At 36.8% G+C, this 25,938-nt stretch overlaps 1 long non-coding RNA gene across 1 annotated transcript; it reads left to right on the forward strand.

Annotated features, from left to right (window-relative positions):
* Window positions 1-2,493: 2,493 nt before the first annotated feature.
* LOC143611711 (uncharacterized) lies at window positions 2,494-3,875 on the forward strand. Its single transcript, XR_013149813.1, has 4 exons — window positions 2,494-2,629; window positions 2,703-2,943; window positions 3,566-3,647; window positions 3,739-3,875. It is a non-coding gene; the product is annotated as an uncharacterized LOC143611711 (long non-coding RNA).
* The last annotated feature ends 22,063 nt before the right edge of the window (window positions 3,876-25,938 follow it).

Genomic DNA, 25,938 nt, shown 5'->3' on the forward strand with positions numbered 1-25,938 from the left:
TTTACACCTCTAAATAACCATTTATCTACCCCCGAGTCACTCGATATTTGTTAAATTTTAATGAGTCAAAATCAGGCTTGGCTTGGCTCGACTTATTTACATCCATAAAATGATTTAACTAATCATGTTATCACAATTAGTTGACTTTTTGTTTCCTCCAGTCATTTCGCTGTGTGAAGAAGTTCTCTACATATTTCACAACGGTAAAATGGTCAAAACTAAAAAGTCAACATTTGACTTTTGAGGTAAAAAAACATGGTACCATGTATCTGTGACAAACATAAGATTCATAACTCTCCCATATGGTGTGGTAAACAATTTTACTCGCTTAACCGTAAGCTCTAGCTTATAAAGGACTTTTTTTACATCTATAAGCAAAATATCTATATAATATCTATACTCTATATAAAAGAATACCAAAAAAGATGACGATCTTATATGGGCATCCAAACACCCTCACAAAAATGATATAATTTCAATTATTATTACTACTTTGAACAAAGTGATTTAGGAGGAGGTTATATGCATCAAAATACGCTCTCCACTTTCAACCTACTTTACCCATTTAACCCGTTTACTTTTAACATAACTCTTTATATGACCAGTTGGACCCGACAGAGATAAGCATAACTTGAATTAGCAAGAAAAACTTAATAAATGTAGTTTTATTTATTTACCTTTAAAGCAAAACCATTTGCAGAATTTTGATTCATGACTTGACCATTCTGCTCAACAATAGCTGCTGTAGCAACCACAATCTTTTCTAAAATTTGAAAACGGTCATTTAATATATATATATATAATAAATCAAAATCGCAATAATAACCTTAATGAATAAAAATATAGCCTTCCAAAATATTACCTTTTGGAGTTTCCTTCTTTTCCCATGATTTCAACAAAAGAAACAAACCATCAGATGAAAAGGAATTGTACCAGAAAGGTTACAAGGTTAATCATGTTTCATGTTAACACTTATTTTATATACTTTATTATATTATTAACACTACTCATTTAATATAGCGGCCTGGGCTAGGTTGGTTGAATTATATACGAATCAACACTTAAACCCAAGCCAAACACGGCCCTATTAATATAGGGTTATGCGTGCTATACCCGTGTACGATTCGAAGCTGTTTAAACAGAATCTAACCCACACTAAACATAACCTATTTAATATACGGGTTATCTATTGTTCAAAAGATCAACCAAAGTTGGAATCTACAAATTAGAAAAACAATAATAGCCAGATAATTTATAAAGAATTTTCAGTGTTAACTTTTAATGGATATGCCAACACAAAGTAGAAGCTCAAGTTCACATAGGTAAGAACATTTTATACTTGTTCAGTATAAGCATATCCAACAACCATAAAAATCCAAAACAAAATTAATGTAACATCCTAAAATTTCAAGAGTAATATTAATTATCTATATCTATATTATATATAAAACATATTAGAAGGACAAAATGGTAATTGATCACTTTTTTGTGAGACGCCGTTAAATTGAATACGATGTTTATGACCACCGGTGCTTAACAACTTCTCCGGCCACGTTCTCTCTACCGGTGATGGTTGAGAATGTTAATGGACTGCCAATAAATTTCAATTCAATGTCTTATCAGTTTTACTCTTGCATTCAATCACTCTTCTCTACTAAACCCTAGATCTAGGCCAATCCATTCTACCAAACTCTGCTCTGTGAAACCTTCTTCGGAGCTCCTCCTATCGCCACCAACCCTCCTCCGACCATCTAAATCCTCAAGCATTTGTAATTTCTGTCATAAACTTTGTTTTGCAGATTGATCCACCAAAGGATGATTGAAGTTTCTGTTCTAAGAGCTGCTTGGTTCTTGTTCAGTTCTTCTACCTATTACAGGTTGCAAAACGGGAACTTAATTCTTAGTGGTTTTGATGGATTTTGTATGCGTAACGCAGTGATTTAAATTTTTATTTTTTGGAGTATTGTTGGTTTAATTTGGTTAATGAGTTTTGGAGATTAAAGCTAAACTGTTAATTGACAGGGAATGAGTTTAAGTTATGGAAAAGAGAGAAGATCTAAATCCTGCCTTCCTTCAGACAAGTGCGTGCTCTTTGCCATATATACCATGTCGCAGGTAACAAATTTTTTTGTAATCATTTAGTGTAGTTCATTATTAGTATGTAGCTCTATAGATCACATTTAGTCATTTTTGTATGCCAACAGTGCAAAGGAAAAAAGGTTATACAAGAGAAGAAAGTCCTTGATGTTCATGTCGAAAAGGGAATGCAAACTGGTCAATAAGTTGTTTAAAGGTCAGGCTGATGAAAGTGTAAGTCAATTTGTATCAATATTTAGGTTATTTAATTTGTTGAATCTATAGCATGCTCAGTTGAGTTTTCATTATGAATTTCAGATTTATGGTTGAATTTGACTAATTGTTGATAAGCTCATCGTCCAACTGTATTTATTTGCACATTTTACTTACTAATCGGTCGTTAGTTTTTGCTTGCCACTTTCCTATTGCTTGATAATATGAAACTTAAATGTATATTATTATTCACAAAAATGTGTAGGTTTTGTATCATATTGAGGCTTTGAAGGCTATAGGAGTTACTATAGTGGTTCTTGCTATGAACTCTCAGCCAATGGTAAAGTTTCAACCTTTTCGTTTCTTTCACATAATATGATTCATACGAATTTTAATATTATCTTGTTTTTTAGGTGATGCTGAACTTTTTCAAAGATTTTGAGGCAAAACTCGGGAAGAAAATCTTGTGTTCACAAGAAACTCAAACGGTCAGAATCGCGGGCTGACTTGCTTTTGTCAGAGAGACGCTAACTGTTAATTCAGGTGAACCGTGTATTTGTTCTTCAAAGTGATGTCATCAGTGAATATCCACTGAAACAAATGATTGCATTTCACAAATGTCATGGTGGTGAAGCTTCTGTAACGGTTGCCAAGGTAATTTGTGTTTAATTCTATAATCAATTTGATATTTTTATTATTATATAATTTAGTTAGTTTTGAGTTGCATATATAGGTGGATGAACCATTAAAATATTATGGAAACCCTGTTACTAGATCACGGTCACCAATTTTCAAGTCTTAATAATGAAATAGCGAGTGTTGGTATTGTATCGTTTACCATTTGAATTCATGTCATGCTCCCGCCGCATCACACGGACTTTGAATGTAATTAAATGTGTTTGCTTAGGTGGACAAACGTTGTGGTCTTGAGACATTCCATATTCAGCCATTATTTTAAATGGTTTATTCGTGTTTATCGGGTTTACCCGAAACCAAAACCTGTTCAATAATACTTGGTACTTGACTCGAATTAGTACGGGTCAGGTTCGGGCTTGTTTGTTTCGGGTTCGGGTTTACCTGACTCGAATGTCTTGAATTAGTATTCTACTTTAATTAGCACGAGTTGGGATCAACTTTGTTAAACTTGGGTTTGAGTTTTTATGAATATGGGTCCTTTCGGGTTTGGCTAATTAGCACGAGTCGGGGAGTTTGTTATTATTTATAATATTAATATTAATTATAAGTCCATTCTACAAACCCTTGTTGAATTTTGTAGTTGTTGATTAAGATGGAACAATTTTCCACGAAGATAGTTGTTTGGTGGAGCAATTTCAACTATTTTCCCCATTAAGTTTCAGGTTAGTTTACATTTTTGTAGTCTTTTGTGATTCTGTTTGTTTTTTTAGTGTGTCCCATCGCTTCATAGATGTAATTATCTTAACTTTCCAGGTAGATGAACGAACTAATTTGAAGGCACCAGTTTTCTTCGGTACAATTTACTAATTTGAATCTCCTTTCCTTTCATAGTGGCCAAAGTTTTGTTATTCAGTCGATCACCAAGGTAAACGGCATGTTCTAATAGCCAAACTTTTTTTTTCGACGGTGGTACTGCTCGCTATTAGATTAGTCACTTAATTGACGGTGCATAGGGTTTCATGTGTAAATCAATTACTTAATCGCTCGTACAGAAGGAAGTTACCATGTGCCTCTTTGATGCAATTGGAACTGTATTACATTTTGGCGATTAGGATGGAGTTAATAGTTAAGTTTTTAACTTGTAAATGAAATTATGCTTTCACATCTTGATCTCAGTATGAAAATCCTGTTGATCTATTTTTAGCTTCAATTGATAAACCCTAATCTCCTATTACATCATGTCTTATAGCATATTAACCATCGTATCCATTATTATACTTATGATTGAGAATCTAAAGGTGTTAAATCAACACTTATAGACTGGTTAATGTTAAAAGGGTTGGAAGGCTTTTAGGAATTTGTGTTAGAAGATCTCATCAAAATGGTTTTTTCATAAAACTAGAAATCTTTTAGTGTTTCTATCTAATCACATGTACAAAAATGATATTATATTTAGAATATAGACTGATGATAGTGACTTGTGATATTGTTTGTATCGACTGAGTGGCAGACTATTTGTTTCATATTTTGTCTTTAATTTATTATTATGATTTCTGCTTGTTTAATGCTTAATTTAAGCCAAATTATTATTTCACTTTTCAATCTATTTGTTTTTATTAAATAGTTTTGAACATGATTTTGTGCAAGAGGAAACTCAAATTGAGCATGAATTTGCATCCACCAAAACATGTGAATATTGATCATGTGAAATTAGAAAGTGGAAACACTCGATGGAATGCCAAGATAGATAATTTTAACTTTAAACAATTATGGGCTTGTTTTTTTTTTCTTTGTACAGTGTACTACAATATGGTTTCATATTTTTCCTCTTTTACTTGTTTGATTAAGTTGTTATTAGTGGGTGGACTTAGCCATAATGCTTGGAATGCATTGTCATCTGAAAGGAAGTATAACGATCTTATTTAAGGAATATTGGTTTTTAATACTCCTAACTTTTCCTCATTGGTAGATAACACTCCCAACTTTCGATTTGTCGCCTGACACTCCCAACTTTCACCGTATTTTCTTATACCACTCCCCGTCTAAAGGAACACTAACCTCGTTAATGTTTTGGACTAAAAATGCCATTCAAATTAGTTGAGGGGGTAAAACATAAATTTTATTTTTTAACACACATTCTGCAATATATATATATATATAAACACACTCTCCCTCTCTCTCTCTCTCTCCTACACTCTGCAATCCCACCACCACCATCAACAACCCACCACCTCCACTTTTAATTTACCGTCAACGACCACCATAACCGCCACCGCTAACACTCTCCACCATTATCAACACCATCACTGTAACCATCACCCTCATCGTCTATAACGAAATACACCTCAAATTAACACATCAGTTGAACATGAATCACACCTTAATATAATCAAATCAAAGGCGATTGACCAAACCACATCTTAATCGGACCAAATTGATGTAGCCGGACGATGGTTCCCCACTGTCAGCATCACCCTCCACCACTATCACTGCATCCACCTTTAGAAACTATCACCGGTGTTGTCAGATATGTAAACTCAATCCAAGAACCCGTCTCAGATTTGTTTGGGTTTTGGGTTCCGATGGGGGCTGGTGGCAGCGGCTTGATTTCCGGCAAAAGTGAAGGTGGAGGTGGTGGGTTCCGATAAGACCTGGTGGCAGCGGTTTGATTTTCGGCAAAAGTGTAGGTGGAGGTGGTGGGTTCCGATGGGGTCTGGTGGCATCGGTTTGATTTCCGGCGAAAGTAAAGGTGGAGGTGGTGGGTTACGACGGGCCTAGTGGGTTCCGGTGGGTAGAGTGTAGAAGAGAGAGAGAGAGAGAGAGAGGAGAGAGTGTGTGTGTTTATATATATATATATATATATTGCAGAAAATGTGTGTTAAAAATAAGATTTTTGTTTACCCCCTCAACTAATTTGAATGACACTTTTAGTCCAAAACATTAACGAGGTTAGTGTTCCTTTAGACGGGGAGTGGTATAAGAATATATGATGAAAGTTGGGAGTGTTAGGCGACAGATCGAAAGTTGGGAGTGTTATCTACCAATGAGGGAAAGTTGGGAGTATTAAAAACCAATATCCCCTTATTTAAAACATTTTTTAACCAAAGTTTGGAAAATCTGCCTGGCAAAGTGGGCGCTTTTAAATTACTGGGTCAGTACGGGTTTTAAGGGATGCTTCTATTATGTTCGCTTTAAAACTCTTTATTCATCGATATTATGGACATAAAACTTCTTAAGAGAATTTTATGATTATCAGGCTGTTTTAGAGAGGATCTTTTATCTAAACGTATACTTGCAGACAACATGTCATTGAATTCTGTAGAAGGGTTAACTATTTCCCGTGAGATATTGAAAAATTACGGTTGTGTATTTACAGTAATCTCCCCTTAATTAACAGATGGTTTAGACTGCCCTGCACAGGCTGCATAAGCTCCTTGTGACATGGATTCCCCAAAATGCCCTTGTAAATCAATAATAAACATTTTTAAACCGAAAAATTTTATTAATGCTTATTGCCATTATGTATGTATAATATATAATTGATGTTATTACATTATGTTCGTGTAAAATTGCAAGATGTATCAGAATTAATAAGTAATGTGCGTTATATGTGAATATCTTTATTACTCTTAGGGGGCGTTCGGTTTGCAGAATTTTGTTAAAGGAATTGACATTATTAATAATTATTCTTTGCACATCTTGGGTTATAGGTGACACACTCTTGGTTATATCACTGCTTGCAGCTTTGGAGGTAAGTAGTTTATAAACTGCAAATATTTTATATTTGATTTGTTTATATGTCTAACTAAACATAAATTGTTCATATGACTTTAACAAGTCAACCTTGTGGTTTTAAAGTTCAAAATTCTTTTGTACTTTTACACTCTCGAGTCTCAACATCAATTCTTTTATTATTATTTTTCCAAGTTTTCCATTAATTTAATTGTATGATAATATGTAACATGTGATTATGGTAATTTACACAGGACATAGCATAACACAATTGGTATCTCTGGGACAGTCTCCTTCAAAATGACAACACATCATGTTCAGTGGTAGTTTTATAAACTGATGTTAATTTTATAATGGATAAGAAAAGCACGAGAATTAATCAGGATTTGTTTGTTTTTGTATGTGTATGTTTTGGCATGTTTTTCGGGATAGAATGTATTTACTAATAATACTTGTTTAATAAGACTATTATTTTTTTAGTGGATACTGTTGTGAATGTGTGATGTTATCATATTTAACTCAAATTTATGGAATAAAATATCTTTAATTTCTTAGATAATAAATAGTTTTAAGTCCACTTGATACTTTATTATAAATGATGTTACTTTTTACTAGACTCCAGTTTCACCCAATTTAATAGCAGCTAATTTTTTTTAATTACTGTTGGTTCACTTCGTTAAATATAAGCATTTTGGGCAAATTCTTCTAAGGATACAGTGTTTGAAGGTCAGTTTAATCATACAGATCTTAAAGTGAAAAGTAATGTGTATACGATTCCATTTGTCACCTCTCCCCGCCAGTGGCGGACCCAGGATTTTTTGACAACGGGGTCCCGTTATTTTCGGCGTTCAAATTTTTGGGTCGGTCGTTGTTTGGGTCGGGTCGGGTCGGGTCGAGTCGAGTCGAGTGGAGAAACATAATAGAAAACAATATCATTATAATAAAACACACACAATACGATGTCATTCGAAACGATAAGAGAAAACATTACAATCATGATATGAACAAGTTACATGCTTCCATCTGCAAAATCAAAGCTTTGCCATTACGAAATAGAAAGTAAATAAATACGGGCTCCAAATATTTCTTTTGCTACTAATTTAACATGACTAAACCCATTTTAGATATTTACCGCATTTCTCACAAAATTCCTCATACTCGTAAATAGCTAGACCATCTAAGTTATGCTTAATTAACTTATTATGTTACAACTCTATTCAACAAGAGTCTAGTGGTCAAAGCCAGTTTCGACCTGAACAAAATTAAAATTTTGAAAAAAGAATCGTTTTGACCCGAGCCAAATTGAAACACTCTTAAATGAACCGTTTTTGCACGATCTAAACCGTGCTACTCTCCTCAAACCCTAACTCCATAGCATGGCTCTTCTCTAAATCTATAATATATATGTGTGTATATATATATATATAACAATACCCCATCTTCAAACCCTTTCCCCATTCTTTTCAATGATTCTTGCATAACTAACCTTAAAATTAAGTTTTTGACATAACAAAGTCGTAATCTAACAATAATATACAACATACAGTTACTAATCTAAGTAAATAATTGCATAAAATCAATCAATTGGATATCTTTATTTTATGGAGTAAGTGTTTAAAATTACCTGAAAGTTGTGGCAAAATCAGAAATCAATGAAGACAGAGGAGCGCCAAAGGGATGGATGGTGGCTGAGAAGGGCGGCGGCGGCAGGTGGTGGGTTGGTGGCGGTCTTGCGGAGGCTTGAGCAGTGTTGAGGAGTTGAGGTTGAGCAACAACGTTCAGATCTGTTCTGGTTGATGTTATAAACTTAAAAAACCCTAATTATTATATTGACTATTTGACTAAAAAAGAAAATAGCAAAAACATAGAAAAAACGAATTGTGGATGAGACTTGAACCTGGGACATTCCACACCCAAAACAAGGATCTTTCCCAGCAGAGCAGATCTGTAACATTGTTATGGGGTCCAAGTGATAATTTATATGGGGTCCTTCAAAAATTTTCTATATCGCTTCTAAATAAATTTTAAAAAACATTGGTGTCCCGGGACCCCGACGGCTACTATGTAGGTCCGCCCCTGCTCCCCGCATTATACCATCGGAATCCACATTATACCCTCGGAAGACCGAACACCCTATGTCATTGTGGTGACTTTATCTTACGGTTTTGGTCCCTTTAATAGGAATGCAGGCAATGTGTTAAACAATATGATAAAAATATATTTCTCAAATGGCTAATCTTTAACGATTTCATTTTACGTGGATACATTATTTTTAGAGGATGACATGAATGCATGATATACGTCAATGATAATATATTTATTAAAAAAAGAATGAGATCTAAAAGATACCACATTACTTATTTCAAAAGAATTTTATATGGGAGTTTCTAAGATGTTAAAAAATAACTATATCACAAATTAATTGGCGTTGCAAATTATATTTACCGTGTTAAAATTAGATATAACTTTTTTTTTATTTCACCCGTTTAGGATAAGAGTAAGCTTTAACTTACTCATTTACAAGAAACAAATCGTTAGGCAGCTAAAGTGGAAACGGGTGACTAATGGATCAAATGGGTTTGGGTTGAAAGTTGATTCAGTGAAAAAATAATGCTTACCCATGTCAGAAAAATGTTACATTTATTAATGTCCGGTAAAGTATTTTAATTTGTTTGTTGAAATTAACTCCTATTATCGGTTCCGCCCAGAATTGGTTGGTTTCAATATGTGTTTTCCATTTAATTGACTTCGGGTCAACACGGGTCGTATTAAATAACTCAACTTCACTCAGGTCCAAACATGTACGGGTCGATTTCGGTTCCGAGTAATATGACTTTCTGTGTTAACTGATCGTTTAAATCATTTAAACCTTTTCAAATTCACCATATTTTAAAAATGGTTCAAAAGGACCACTTTTTGAAATTACCCGTACCTCTACCGGTACATCCTCTAACATGCTCTTCAACAAATGTTTAATTTAAAACACAATAGTTGATACGCTAAAGAAATGAAATCAAACAAAAAAAATTAGAATACATGTATTCTGTTTTTTATATTATTTTATCTTTGGCTGATATTGTTGTTTAAAATTCATGGTATCATAAACTATAAAAAAAAACCAAATTTTACTATCGTAAACTATACGGAAGCCAAATTTTACAATCGAAAATGTCGGTAACACAAAGAGCCGCTACTAACTGAATCAAAATTGTGTTCCCGCCGCAATATTAACGAGGGTTCACGGACGGCTACTTCAATATTTACTTTTCAGGCGACAATCAATTTCATTCCGGCCACCATTTATTACAACGACTTTGTCTCTGGCAACGTTAATTGGAGAGACAATTCGATTCCATGTGCAAATCGTATAAGAGTCTCTCACTGCCTCCCCGTTTATGGAGTTGCTTACATCAATCAATTTCCCAAAAAACTCATTCGACACTCCTTTACACGGTACGGCAATGTTCTTTAATTCCATGTAATTTTAAACCAATTCACTAATTTGCAGTTCAATATCCCTAATCTTAGTGTTGCTTTTAGGCCTAACCAATGATCTACTCAAGGTCAATTCTTATATTTTTGTTATTCGTTAGGATTTGGTTGAAATAATTTGTGTTTGATTTTGCAGTCTCATATCACGTAGATTGATAGAAATTTGGACCATAATTGTAGTTGTATTATCTTTGATAGATACTATTTTTCAATTAGTTTTTCTTTTGATTATTTTCTATCTAATGCTCTATCTTCATGTTTACAAGTTGTGCTTGATTAGATTTTCATAAGCTGTGCTTTTAATATTACATTTTAATTAAGATTCGGTATAGTCTAAATTTTAAATGCAAGGGCACTGCAAAAGTATCAAACTATCAATCATGAAGATTGGACAACAGTCTATCATGGATGCATATATTTTCTTTTTTACATTTGACAACAGGGATATTACTCGGTTTGCTCTTTACTTAGTTTAAGATGAGGTATCTTCTTGCTATTTGGAAAGCTGATCGGTCTGCAACTGATGGAGAAGGTTGGGGAAGCATTGAGATGTGAACTTTCACTTATTCACAATCAGTTTTGTAAGTACTTCTCTTTACAACCATCTCCTCTCTTCATAAAGTTTGTCGCAAATTTACTTTAAAATTAACTTATATGATAATTGTTTTCTTATCAAAGTTAGCTATTCGTCTATTATCATTAACAGCTTTCTGTAAGATAGGTTTTAATGATATATAATTTAAATAGTTCTAGGCACTAATTTTGTACAGCGACCGAGCTCGAGTTGAGATTAGGCTCATTTATGGTTTTTTCAAAATATATGAACCAATCAAATGCATATATAAATTTATTAATATATATTAAACGAGATGCACCCGAGCTGAGCTCAAGCTTGGTATAACAAGTCACAAGCCGAGCTTGAGCTTTTGAAAAAAGAGCTTGAAACGAGCCGAGCTCGAGCTAGAACCCTTGTAAGTCAAAACGAGCTGAGCTCGGGCTTGACTTGGGTCGTTTACAAACCAAAATTTATACTTTTTTAATAATGACCAAAACTCCTTTTTGCTTATAATCCATTTTGATCCGAACCAAAAGTGAGAGGTATTTTTAATGACTCGAACTCATTTTGCTTATAGCCTGTTTTAACACAAACCAAAGTTGATTCTCTTAATCTCTTTCTTATGGCCTGAACTAAGTAATCATCAAAACAAGCACCTATCATGAAACTAAAACACCGGTTGAAAACGAACAACTGTAAACTTCATTCAGAGAAACAGAAGCTGTCGAATAACTCACCAACGGTATTTTCATCGCCACTTTTCAAATGGATATTTTTAAATGCTAATTTGAATTCAATACTTGATTACTGTAATGCATATCAATTTGGCAGCGGACAAGCTAATAAAAGCCTTTCAACATGGGAACGTTCTCATCTACTTTTTGATTTGACATAACAATCGCGTCTTTATGTATTTGTTTTAATATGAACTTACACAGCAGGGACTTATTATGCGTGTATTCAATCAAAAAAACTAAGCTTGCTGATATGAAAACAAAATTTGATATCTTAGATATAAAAATTCTTGCACTTGCAGAATGTTACAACTTAGAACTATATCTGTTTATTGTCAATGATTAAAAAGGAAAATAGATAAATAAGAAAAATAAATCAAGAAAGGAAATGTAGGGGTAATTGAAGCTTGGATTCGGGCTCTTACATATAGGCTTGAGCTTCTAACCTCGGCTCAATTCAAGCATTTAGTGAGCCAATCTAAAGTAGCTAACGACCGGCTTGGCTCGTATGCATTCCTAAGAAATGTTGCAATTCTCATGGGATAACATAGTCTGTATGGGCTATTTCATTGGGCTATATCATTATGCTGATATACATGTTTAAATTTTGACCTGCTACTTGTAAAATGGGTCATTATAGGTTAAATTTAAACTCAAATGGGTTACTTAAAAAGCGTAGTTGAAAAAGGAATTAGGTCAAAAGCCTTTCAAGACGTCTTCACTCTTTTAACGCATTTGACCTCCTATATCGATTTGTAACAGTTATATATATATATATATATATATATATTTGTCACTACTAATTTAGCCTTTGTAACAAACATATTTAGTGCTTATAAAATAATTTTGAAAAATGGACAATATGTTAAAAGGGTATTTGTGTGTTTGGTGCAGGTGCTATTGTATGATAAACCATCTGCTGGACTTCATTCGATAGCATCTACAGCTGTTGAGGATCTAATCCGGTCTGTTCATTGCAAAGGAGAAGATGTAGTATGGAAGCCTGGAAAGATTGCTGTTGAGGATCTAATCATCAGGGCGGGTACCATTAGAGAGTTGTTGACAGGTATTATTATAGTTATGTCTAATATGGTTGTATACAACCTTGTAACCCAAAATGAAAATGTTACATATGTTCAGGTTAGTGTTTCTTCGTAAGGAAAGGTTGAATGGGAAGGAATGACTCATGGATTCATTTCATTACTAATCCAATAGTACAACAGATTAATTTTGTTTCTCTTTTTTTTTCGATTAAGGAGTGAGTTTGGGCTATTCGCAAGCTGAATCGAGCTGAGTCTGGTTAGTTTGAATTTACCTTGAAATCATGTCCTCAAGGTGAAATTTGAGCTAAGGGTTGGCTCGGTTTGAATTGGAGCCAGCTTGGCTCAGTTACGATTTTAGTAAAAACTTAAAATTACAATGTGGATAAGGATTTCAACTTGGGTTGGACTTAAGATTGGGTTGGAGTTGGAGTTTTTCGGTTGGGCTAAAATTAAAAACTAAAGTAAAATAAAAAATTAAAGCAAGCTCACCATGGTCTAATTTTAGACGAGTCATTCACGTCTCGGCCAAAAAGTTATTCAAGTGTGCTTCGAGCCTTGAGGTATATCCCATATTCCCATTGTTGGGTTGATTTTAGTGCGGGAGCTTTTTCATCAGTTTTTTTTACAAGTCTTAATCAGTAAATTAACATTTCAAGATAATAGTGATTCAGTAGGCACATTCAAAACACCAAATCGTTTATCCCAAATACTAAATATTTATTTTTTTTCTTTTTTTTTTAAAAATTTGACGTTAGGAAATGACCCATATCAACCCAAGCTAGCGATATAATACTAACATTAAAATATGAAAAGTGTAGATTTCTGTAAATTCGTATCTTGAATTTTAAAAACCGTAGCTGATCATTTGTTTTGTTGTTGTCAGTTTGCCTCTGGCACATTGGATGGGCCTACTAGCCTATTAGGTATAAAGTCAAAATCCAAAGATTAGCGTAGCTATACTCTTTTGACTGTTTATCTCAACGGATCGTTACACGAGTCAGAAACTAAAACCCAGTAGATATCCATTTGACCCAAAATCAAGGTCCTGATTCATATGTTTGGAAAGCAAACACCACTTCCTAATTCTGTTTGGGATATAATGTAGTTATAGTATAATTCTAATAAAAATATTATATTTACAACTGAATATTCAGTTTTATTGCAACCTCGCTATATATTTTTTTCTAATTTATAAATTTATATTTTGGCATCGTAAAATATACTGAACATAAATTTTGCTAAAGAAAATACTAGAACCAAAACAAACAGAACTAACGCCGAGAAAATTCCGGTTGCTCCCCCCCCCCCCCCGCGCAACGCGCGGGTACTACTACTAGTATTATTTATTAATAATATTGGTGGGAAATGTTTACTCGGGTTAGTGGGAAATAATAAGATTAAGTAGAGGTTAATACGAGTCGGGCTAGTGTTGGGTAATGGATATGGGTTATGGACTTGGGTTAATAAGGAATGAAGATGGACCATGGGCTCAAGCCCATGATCCATAATATTTAAGCCTTTAAATCACCCTCTAATCCTTTCATTTCACATATTCCATACACCACCAAAACACACACTTAGCTCTCCCTCATCCTACTCTCTCTCTCTCTCTCTCTCTAGCCGAAACCAAGAAGAAGAAGAAGAAGAAGGAGAATCGTTTTCAACCTGAGGTAAGAATAGTATGATGTTGTATGAACCCAAACCCGTTAGATTTAGTCACGAAACGATGAGCCGACACCGTTAAACCGTTGAAGTCACGAGATCCGGGTGGAATCGGGTATAAACCGAACCTAAGATGAGCTTAGGGATCACCCTTGCTCAGATCTGGATCGAACGGAACGAAAAAAAGGTGAAAACGACGGTGAAACAAGCGAGATCTCGTTTTTCCGGCGAGATCCCGTTATTCCGGCAACGGCGGCGCCGGAAAGACGGCGCTGGAGAATGTTTGTACGAGGATGTCAGAATAGTCTGACATTCTGACCTAACCCTAGTTCGTTAACGGGAAGTTAACGAACTAGAGTTAGTTCGTTAACGGAGAGTTAACGAATTAGAAGTAATTCATCAAGGTGATTCGCTAACGAAAGCTTAACGAACTAGCCTTAGTTCGTATCCAATTCGTTGAGGAGAAAGATGACGAACTAACTCCAATTCGTTAAGCAGTATGTTAAGGGAGAACTGACGAATGAACCCCCAGTTCGTTAAGGGTTCAGTTCGTTAAAGGACCAGTTCGTTATAAAGGTCCAATTCATTATGAAAGATGACGAACTAGTACAACGAATCAGCTAAGGAAAGATAACGAATCAGATCATGTGCTAGATAACGAATTAGACTGTGATTTGATAACGAATTAGGCTTAATTCGTTATAGAAAATGAGATGGTGAATAAAATAATAATTTAAAATCCTAGTGGAAAATGTGTTAAGACAGTTAAAATCCTCGACCCCAGCCAGGGGCTGCCCCTGGACCCCCGTTCGTTGTGGGTTACAATAAAACTAGAAATACGATATAGAAAGTGATAGTAAATAATACGCGTAATTGTTATACAGTTAGCCGAACATAACTAAAGGAAGGGATAACCATTAACGACGAACGTAACCGCATTCAGGTGAGTTTCTAGCACCACTTCCTTATTATGTTTTCGGGGATGTATGCATACTCGATGTGAAGTGTGAATACACTTACCTTAAGTGGTAAATGTATGCTATAATGTTAATGTGATATATTTATATATGTTATGAATGGATGTCTGTTAGTGCATGAACGATCTTCGGATATTGCACGTGTAGACAGGGAAGGCAACGTTAGTCGGTGTGCGACGATCTTCGGATATTGCGCGTACCATCATTCAGGAATGATCCCCAAGTGGTTATTAGTGTGTGTAAATGTTGTGATGTGACTTGGTTATTATGTAAATGATGTAATGATATAAAGTGTGTTGTAGACAAGTAGAGGTAGGGTGTGATAGAAGTAGCAAGGGTCTGGTAAGGGTGTTAGTGGCATGACGATAGTACGTGGTGTCACACCCCCATCTTAGGCCTAGGAGTATAATCAATAGTTGGTACCACAAGTGTAAATGAATCAGAGTTACGTTAATTTAGCGGAAGTCTTATAAAACTTGTGGGTTTAATTTGTAAATATTTACATTAAACAAAAGTTGGGATTTTAAAAGATTCCCAAACTTAAGTACAAAAAATTACTTGTTTATGTTTTACAAACCACCATATTAAACTTATACAAAAGAAATCCGAGCCATCGGATATTAGTACTTCGTCATTTCCAAGCTCTAACTTTGTTCACCTGCAAAATGTAGGAAAATACGTCAGCAACGAATGCTGGTGAACACGCTGACGCAAAAATATTTCTTTTATTTTATTACCCCTCGAGACTACGCCTGCCTCGGCCCAACGTGGCTTAGGAATAACAAAGTAAAATAACACATTATAAATATGAGCCTCTACGCTAGGTCACCTCAGCAAACACCGTAGCGTTCAACTTAGTTAAGTACTCGTCAATATACACAACGGTCGTACTCCCTGCAGGAGAGCGTCCTACGATCAAGGGTGGTGCGATCATGCCCATACATCGCACCCTCATCTTGGGCTTGCGGGGTGGCCCTTCGATATTGTTTGGTTGGGAGCTAACATCGTTGAAAGTAGAGCTTCCGGTAAACCATCGGCATGGGTCGGAATGACACTGCATCTTGTCAGAGGACGGGCTTCGTGGTTCTTCCTTTATGGGTTGATTTGAAAGGAAGTTATAGGATGGGTGTGCATTTGGGAAATATCCTGTGGGATAGTTTTGTGGTTCTTGTGATGGTTGATACATCGGTATGGTTGGTGGGTGATAGCTGGAGTGTCTCGGTGGCTCAACACTTGGCTTGGGTGGACTATCGGGTACTTCTATCGGGAAATGCTTACTTCCGGGGTAATACAAGGGTTTGGACAAGTCTCGTTCCACGTCTTGATCAAAGAACGCTTTATAATATCCATTGCTCATGTTATCCTCGAGATAAGGTTCGGCTATACCGGCTTCCTTGGCCTTGCGAGTAAAATTCTCCATAAGAGCTTTGAATGATATCTAAAAATTTTGGGTGGTTTAGAATGTAGAGAGGAATAGAAAGGTTACCAGCCTATCTTATCCTTAAAACAAATAATCAAATAGTTTCCTATACTTGGATCGAAGCTTGGGTATTGTTTTATGATACCCAATTCGCTAAGATCGATGGCTCTGATACCAACCTGTCACACCCCCATCTTAGGCCTAGGAGTATGATCAATAGTTGGTACCACAAGTGTAAATGAATCAGAGTTATGTTAATTTAGCGGAAGTCTTATAAAACTTGTGGGTTTAATTTGTAAATATTTACATTAAACAAAAGTTGGGATTTTAAAAGATTCCCAAACTTAAGTACAAAAGATAACTTGTTTATGTTTTACAAACAACCATATTAAACTTATACAAAAGAAATCCGAGCCATCGGATATTAGTACTTCGTCATTTCCAAGCTCTAACTTTGTTCACCTGCAAAATGTAGGAAAATACGTCAGCAACGAATGCTGGTGAACACGCTAACGCAAAAATATTTCTTTTATTTTATTACCCCTCGAGACTACGCCTGCCTCGACCTAACTTGGCTTAAGAATAACAAAGTAAAATAACACATTATAAATATGAGCCTCTACGCTAGGTCACCTCAGCAAACACCGCAACGTTCGACTTAGTTAAGTACTCGTCAATATACACAATGGTCGTACTCCCTGCAGGAGAGCGTCCTACGACCAAGGGTGGTGCGATCATGCCCATACATCGCATAGTACCACCTATGTAAGGATCCAGACTTACATATACCACAGCCGGAGGGCTAGGTTTATACCCTTATTCATAACGGTTTTAGGAACACATAGTTCCTTGTAAACAATTTCAAATAACAAGTTTGACTCATTTTAAATAAGTAAAAGTTTGGGGGCGTATTCACCTTGTCTCTTTAGGATCGGCTTCACTCACCGTCCAAGGGTCTCTCCATTTCTTTATCTCGCACCGATAGTACGAGTATAAATATTTGTTAGTCGGATACACGATCCGGCTTTAAGACCTTTAGTCTTATATCTCAATCCTCGATTGAACCTTTAGTTCAATTTTTATTTACTTGAAAACCTTTAGTTTAAAAGTAAATTATAAACCTTTAGTTTATATTAAAAACCCGACGTTTCTTCTTCTCCAAGAAACGTAATCTTTTCTTTTATTATTTAAGAATACTCCTCATTCATTAAATAATATTTAATAACAAAGAATATTTACATATATACTTACACACATATATACGTATTCAACAATATTCAATAATCATATTTTCATTCTTTTCTTTGTTATGTTTTCTTTTCTTTTCTTTTATCGAGGTATCGAGTATACCCTCGACTTAAGGCTTAAGCCTTGAATATAATATTGAATTCATCATTACGCCTAACCTTAGTGGCGGATAGAAACTCTAGGGGCACGAGCAGTACTCCAACGCCGCTTTACTTTGCTCGACATGCTAATCGAGGAACGCCAAATCTTTAATACTCGTCGACACGCTTTATGAGATCTTTCGCCATTATAACAACACCTTTGTTCGTATGTGGGTGGAGGGTGGCACGAACTCCAAGGAAACGTTGGTACACAAATGAAGGTTCGGGACACGCTTAACGATGTATTATGGCACGCTTATCGATGTAGATCGAGTATACTATTGTCGGGATGTAGTAAGATGTTAGAGAGAGGAATGTGAACTGAGTTTTGGTGTGCAAAATGTGAAGCCCGGACCTTGCTATTTATAGACGAAAAATTGGCTCCCATCGCGATACGCGATGGGTGCCTCAGTAGACTTATCGCGTATTGTGATGTAGGTCTGCTGACTCACAGTGTAGGCCTGCCACGCGTCAACACGTGGCAGGCATCGCTCCACGTGGCGACACGTGGCGGCAGTGTTGCCACGTGGTGACACGTGGCAGCACATGATGCCACTGTGTGCCATGTGGCACACGTGTCACGTTGTGTCAGGTACCCCATCGCGATACGCGATGGGGCTCTCCTCTGACTCATCGCGTAGCGCGATGGGTCAGGAAATCAGAATTTTCAATTTAAACCCTCAACTTTGGAATTTGGCAATTTTAGTCCCTAGACTTTAAAAAGTTGATACTTTGAACTCGAAATTTTCATGTTGTTACATCATCCCCACCTTGAAACAAATCTCGTCCTCGAGATTGCTTTACTCAAAAAAGTGGGGGTATTTCTTTCTCATTTCCGATTCGAGTTCCCAAGTATATTCGGGCCTCTCTACGCGAGTCCCATTTAACTTTCACTATTTTCAATGTTCTTTTCTTTAACTTTTTTGTTTTCGAATCTTCAATTTGTATTGGACGTTCTACAAATTTTAAGTTCTCATTTATTTCAACGTCTTTTAATGGCATAGCCAACGATTCATCGGTCAAACACTTACGCATATTCGAAACATGGAATACGTCATGTATCCCTTGCATTTCCTCAGGCAGTCGCAATCGGTATGCAACAGTGCCGATTCGTTCGAGTACCTCTAAAGGTCCAACGAATCGAGGACTCAATTTTCCTTTCTTTCCAAAGCGAAAAACTCCTTTCCACGGCGAGACTTTCAATAACACTTTGTCACCGACATTGAATTCTAACGGCTTACGACGGACATCGGCGTAACTCTTTTGGCGATCACGTGCCGTCTTAAGTCGTTCTCGGATTTGAATGACTTTGTCGGTTGTTTCTTGGACTATCTCGGGTCCAGACAATTGATTATCTCCGGTTTCAGACCAACACACGGGCGTTCTACACTTTCGACCATATAACGCCTCGAACGGTGCGGTTTGAATACTTGCGTGATAACTATTATTATACGAGAATTCCATTAGGGGTAAGTGGTCATCCCAAATTCCACCTAGATCGATCACATAAGCGCGGAGCATGTCTTCCAACGTCTGAATCGTCCTTTCGCTTTGCCCATCGGTTTGTGGATGATAAGCAGTGCTAAGGTTCAACTTTGTACCGAGGGCTTGTTGGAAGCTTTTCCAGAAATGAGACGTAAAACGACTGTCTCGATCAGATATTATAGACAATGGTACTCCATGCAAAGCGACAATGGTGTTTACATAGATACGCGATAATCTATCCATAGAATACGACTCATTGATGGGTATAAAGTGTGCATATTTGGTCAAACGATCCACAATTACCCATATTGTATTGTGTTGTCGAGTTGTCTTTGGGAGTTTTGTAATAAATTCCATGGTAGTTAACTCCCACTTCCATACGGGAAGTTCGGGTTGCTGAACATTCCCGAAGGTCTTTGGTGTTCAGCCTTGACTTTCAAACAAGTCAAACATTTCGCAACATGCGAAGCGACATCCCTTTTCATTCCATTCCACCAATAATTCGCTTTCAGCTTGTGGTACATTTTATCACTCCGGGATGCATCATATATTTAGACTTGTGAGCTTCGTTCAATATTTTCTCACGCAAACCTCCAATGATTGGTACCCAAATCCTATTGCCGAGTCTAAGGATACCGTCATCACCCTTTACTAGCGAGTCAATGGTGCCATTTCGTTTTTCGTAAGAGATTTGGTTTTCATTGATCGCTTGCGTTTGCGCGGATTTGATTTGCTCAAAGAGATCAATTTGAAGTTCTAGGCGCAAAGCTCGAACTCTTTTAGGTTTTTTAATTGACGAGAGGCGTAAGCAATTACTTTCTAGCGTTGCATTAGTACGCATCCCAAACCCGAATGGGACGCGTCACTAAAGACTACAAAATTCTCAGTACCTTCTGGCAAAGCCAAGATAGGTGCTTGGGTGAGTTTTTGTTTAAGTATATCAAACGACTCTTGTTGCTTCGTTCCCCATTCGTACTTGATATTCTTTCGAGTTAAAGAAGTTAAAGGAACGGCGATACGAGAAAAGTTTTTGACGAACCTACGGTAGTAGCCGGCCAATCCCAAGAAACTTCGGATCTCGGTTGGCGACTTCGGGATCTCCCATTTAGAGATAGCTTCAATTTTAGCGGGTCCACTTGAATACCGTTAACATTGATAATGTGACCAAGAAATTGCACCTCGTGCAACCAGAACTCGCATTTCGAGAACTTGGCGTACAACTTCTCGGTTCTAAGAATTTCAAGCAAAGTACGAAAGTGAATTTCATGATCGGCCTTAGACTTAGAGTAAATGAGTATGTCGTCGATAAACACAATAACAAATTTATCTAAGTAAGGCTTGCAAATACGGTTCATCATATCCACGAATGCCGTCGGAGCATTAGTAAGTCCAAACGGCATAACCATGAACTCATAATGTCCATACCTTGTTCGGAAAGCAGTCTTTGGAATATCTTCAGATTAGACTTTAAGTTGGTGATAGCCAGAACAAAGATCGATTTTTGAAAAGAAGCTAGCACCTTGAAGTTGATCAAAAAGGTCATCAATACGAGGGAGTGGATATCGATTTTTTATTGTAACTTTGTTTAACGCACGATAGTCGATACACATCCTCATGGAACCGTCCTTCTTTTTGACGAATTGAATTGGTGCTCCCCAAGGCGACGAACTCGGTCGAATGAAACCTTTTTCAAGAAGTTCATCGAGTTGTTTCTTTAATTCCTTCATTTCGGTTGGCGCTAAGCGATATGGAGCTTTGGCGATTGGAGCAGTACCGGGAACCAGATCGATTCTAAATTCTACTTCGCGGTCGGGAGGAATACCAGGGAGTTCATCAGGAAAGACGTCAGAGAATTCGGAAACGATAGGAACGTCTTTGATTTCTTTTGGCTTAGACTCTTTAGTGACGTGGGCCATGAATGCAAGGCATCCTTGATTTAAACATTTGTTAGCCCTAATCATAGAGATTATTCTAACTTGGCCAGCATCTTTGTCCCCTTCAATTCGAATCGTTCGTTTATCGGGGGCTTGAAGTTCAACAGTTTTGCTATTGCAGATGATACGGGCTTGGTTATCGGATAACCAATCCATTCCAAGTACAATATCAAAACCAGCCAATCTCATGGGTAACAAACAAATAGGTAACAAATAACTAGCTAAAAGGATTTTTCCGTTTTCAAGGGCTTCGGAGATCTTAACGATTTCACCGCTAGCAGTCTCGACGCTTAGAGTTTTATCTAGTTTAGTTAATGGTTTGTTTAATAGACTACAAAAATTATAATCTATAAAACTCAAGTTGGCACCCGAATTAAATAAAACTCTAGCATAGGTGTCGTTGACTAAAAACGTACCGGTTATGGTTTCTGGCACGTCAGCGGCCCTTTTTGTGTCGAGTACAAAGACTCGAGCGTTTCCCTTTTTGTCCTTGCCACTACCACCCGCACCACCAGCAGCAGGCTTGTTCTTTGGGCATTCAAAACTTAGATGGCCCATATCCTTGCAGTTAAAGCAAGTCATTCTCTTCTTCCAGCAATCAGCAGCATCGTGACCAGTGCGATTGCATGATTCACACATTTTAGGAGGCGGGGCAAAGTTGCAACGTCCCTTATGATACCTCCTACAAGTTTTGCATTGTGGGGCGTTTGAATTAAATCGACTTTGGTTAACGCCCTGAACCTTGAAGCGATTATTTCCTCCACTTGTTCTTCCTTGAGTTGTTGGTGTCGTAACCTTCTTGTCTTCTTCTTTGTTACGAACCATGCCGCCCATTAGATAACCGGCCAACTCCATTGCATAGTCATCGGTTTGTGGTAGGTGGGACCTTACCATGTCGCGGATTTCCCGCGGAAGTCCCCAAATATATCGCGTGACTTTGCTGGACTCAGGGTGAACCAGCTGGGGAACAAGGTGACAATACTCATGGAACTTGGTATTGTATTCGCGGAGGTTTGTCCCAACGACTTTGAGATTCAAAAATTTCATTTGAATCTGATCGGTCTCGTGCATGGGACAGAACTTAGCCATCAGAAAGGCTTTAAAATCTTCCCAACTCAAACCATACATAATATCTCTTCCTTTGCTCATCAACAGAGCGTTCCACCATTCCAACACTTCCCCCTTAAACATAAGGGCTGAATACTGAATCTTCTCAACCTCGGAACACTTTTTGTGATTACGATTGTTTCCATTTCCTCGAGCCACCTTACGGTTGAAATGGCTCCCTTATCACCATGGAACTCTTTTGGTCCATAGTACTTGAAATCTTTAAACGAACAACCGCTTATCTTGAGTTTCTTGAACTCATGTCTAACTCCGCCGTTGGAATTAGACTCATGTACACTCTCTTCAACTCGAGAGGGATTAGGACGAGATTTAACAGGTTTAGAAGGATTGATAGATTGAGAATTTCGAGATTGCCTAGAATGAGATCTATTCATAGATTCTTCCCTCACGACATCTTTTATCATCTTTTGAATTTTGTTCATGTATCTCTCGGGAATTTCTTCCTCACGCTCGTTCTCGGGGCCTTTCCCCTTATCTTTGATTTCTTTTTCTTTATGAGCATTTTCATTATTATTGCTTTGTTCAGACATTTTCGTTTATCTTTTTCAATTTCAGTCTGAAATTTTAATAATATTTCTCTTTAAAACACACTTTTATTTATTATACATATATATATATATATATATATATATCATAAAAGATATATATATTTTCTATTACACATACATATATATATCGTTTCAACGATATATATAGCTTGTATTATCATTACAAGAGAACGTTTCATACGTTCTTTATTCATACACATAACATATAAAAACTATTTTACACATAGTCCGTTTCATCACACACTACCATCTTCAGTCCTTTAAGAACTTCTTCACAACCTTCGTGAGTTTGTTGCATTTACGAAGAAGTTCTTTTCCAACTTTCTTCTTTTCTTCTCTTTCTCATCTACCTTCTTCCTCCATTCGTTGGTCTCATGCAATGCACGATCCAGATGTTCTCCATACAACTTTATGTTAGGATATCCATATTGCGGAGGTGGGTCGCGATAACCCAGTGTTACCATCTCGTAATGGTTCCGCGGCTCAGGATACGGAACATAAGTCTGATCAGATGCAAGGTAGAGGTAGGTCTTGGCAACTTGGTTCTGCTCGCGAATTTCATCGGCTTGTTCTTGAATGGAAGGAATTCTCCCTTGAAATGGCGGGAAGCTTGACGAAGCTTGGTTCCTTAGTTGCTCCAAATATTGAATATACGGATCGACGGAACCGTATCTTGGATTTCTGGAAGTGAGTGATCCATTCATTGAGCTTGTCATCTCGTTAGAGTTCTCAGGATGCTCTTCTTCCATTTCTTCCTCGGATTCCTCCACAGGGTCCTCATCATTTTCTTCGGGATCTTCCTCTTCATCGGATCCTCCTCTTCATTGGGTTCTTCTTCCTCTGGTTCATCTTCATCTTCCTCCATTGGTTGTGCAGTTTCGTTTTCTATTAGAGGCATCTTGAAATTTTCATAGGGCATCATTACCCTCATCTTGGGCTTGCGGGACGGCCCTTCGATATTGTTTGGTTGGGAGATAACATCGTTGAAAGTAGAGCTTCCGGTAAACCATCGGCATGGGTCGAAATGACACTGCATCCAGTCAGAGGACGGGCTTCGTGGTTCTTCCTTTATGGGTTGATTTGAAAGGAAGTTATAGAATGGGTGTGCATTTGGGAAATATCCTATGGGATAGTTTTGTGGTTCTTGTGATGGTTGATACATCGGTATGGTTGGTGGGTGATAGCTGGAGTGTCTCGGTGGCTCAACACTTGGCTTGGGTGGACTATCGGGTACTTCTATCGGGAAATGCTTACTTCCGGGGTAATAAAAGGGTTTGGACAAGTCTCGTTCCACGTCTTGATCAAAGAACGCTTTATAATATCCATTGCTCATGTTATCCTCGAGATAAGGTTCGGCTATACCGGCTTCCTTGGCCTTGCGAGTAAAATTCTCCATAAGAGCTTTGAATGATATCTAAAAATTTTGGGTGGTTTAGAATGTAGAGAGGAATAGAAAGGTTACCAGCCTATCTTATCCTTAAAACAAATAATCAAATAGTTTCCTATACTTGGATCGAAGCTTGTGTATTGTTTTATGATACCCAATTCGCTAAGATCGATGGCTCTGATACAAACCTGTCACACCCCCATCTTAGGCCTAGGAGTATGATCAATAGTTGGTACCACAAGTGTAAATGAATCAGAGTTATGTTAATTTAGCGGAAGTCTTATAAAACTTGTGGGTTTAATTTGTAAATATTTACATTAAACAAAAGTTGGGATTTTAAAATATCCCAAACTTAAGTACAAAAGATTACTTGTTTATGTTTTACAAACCACCATATTAAACTTATACAAAAGAAATCCGAGCCATCGGATATTAGTACTTCGTCATTTCCAAGCTCTAACTTTGTTCACCTGCAAAATGTAGGAAAATACGTCAGCAACGAATGCTGGTGAAAACGCTGACGCAAAAGTATTTCTTTTATTTTATTACCCCTCGAGACTACGCCTGCCTCGGCCCAACGTGGCTTAGGAATAACAAAGTAAAATAACACATTATAAATATGAGCCTCTACGCTAGGTCAACTCAGCAAACACCGTAGCGTTCGACTTAGTTAAGTACTCGTCAATATACACAACGGTCGTACTCCCTGCAGAAGAGCGTCCTACGATCAAGGGTGGTGCGATCATGCCCATACGCATATTCCACCTATGTAAGGATCCAGACATACGTATACCGCATCCTGAGGACTAGGTTTATACCCTTATTCATAACGGTTTTAGGAACACATAGTTCCTTGTAAACAATTTCAAATAACAAGTTTGACTCATTTTAAATAAGTAAAAGTTTGTGGGCGTATTCACCTTGTCTCTTTAGGATCGGCTTCACTCACCGTCCAAGGGTCTCTCCCTTTCTTTATCTGGCACTTATAGTACGAGTATATATATTTGTTAGTCGGATACACGATCCGGCTTTAAGACCTTTAGTCTTATATCTCAATCCTCGATTGAACCTTTAGTTCAATTTTTATTTACTTAAAAACCTTTAGTTTAAAAGTAAATTATAAACCTTTAGTTTATATTAAAAACCCGACGTTTTTTCTTCTCCAAGAAACGTAATCTTTTCTTTTATTATTTAAAAATACTCTTCATTCATTAAATAATATTTCATAACAAAGAATATTTACATATATACTTACACACATATATACGTATTCAACAATATTCAATAATCATATTTTCTTTCTTTTCTTTGTTATGTTTTCTTTTCTTTTCTTTTCTTTTCTTTTATCGAGGTATCGGCTATATCCTCGACTTAAGGCTTAAGCCTTGAATATAATATTGAATTATATTGAATTCATCATTACGCCTAACCTTTGTGGCGTATAGAAACTCTAGGGGCACGAGTAGTACTCCAATGCCGCTTTACTTTGCTCGACACGCTAATCGAGGAACGCCAAATCTTTAATAC

Source organism: Bidens hawaiensis, unplaced genomic scaffold, assembly GCF_021521415.1.
Source record: "Bidens hawaiensis isolate Kalapana, Puna unplaced genomic scaffold, B.hawaiensis_p1.1 tig00032050_1, whole genome shotgun sequence".
Taxonomy (NCBI): domain Eukaryota; kingdom Viridiplantae; phylum Streptophyta; class Magnoliopsida; order Asterales; family Asteraceae; genus Bidens; species Bidens hawaiensis.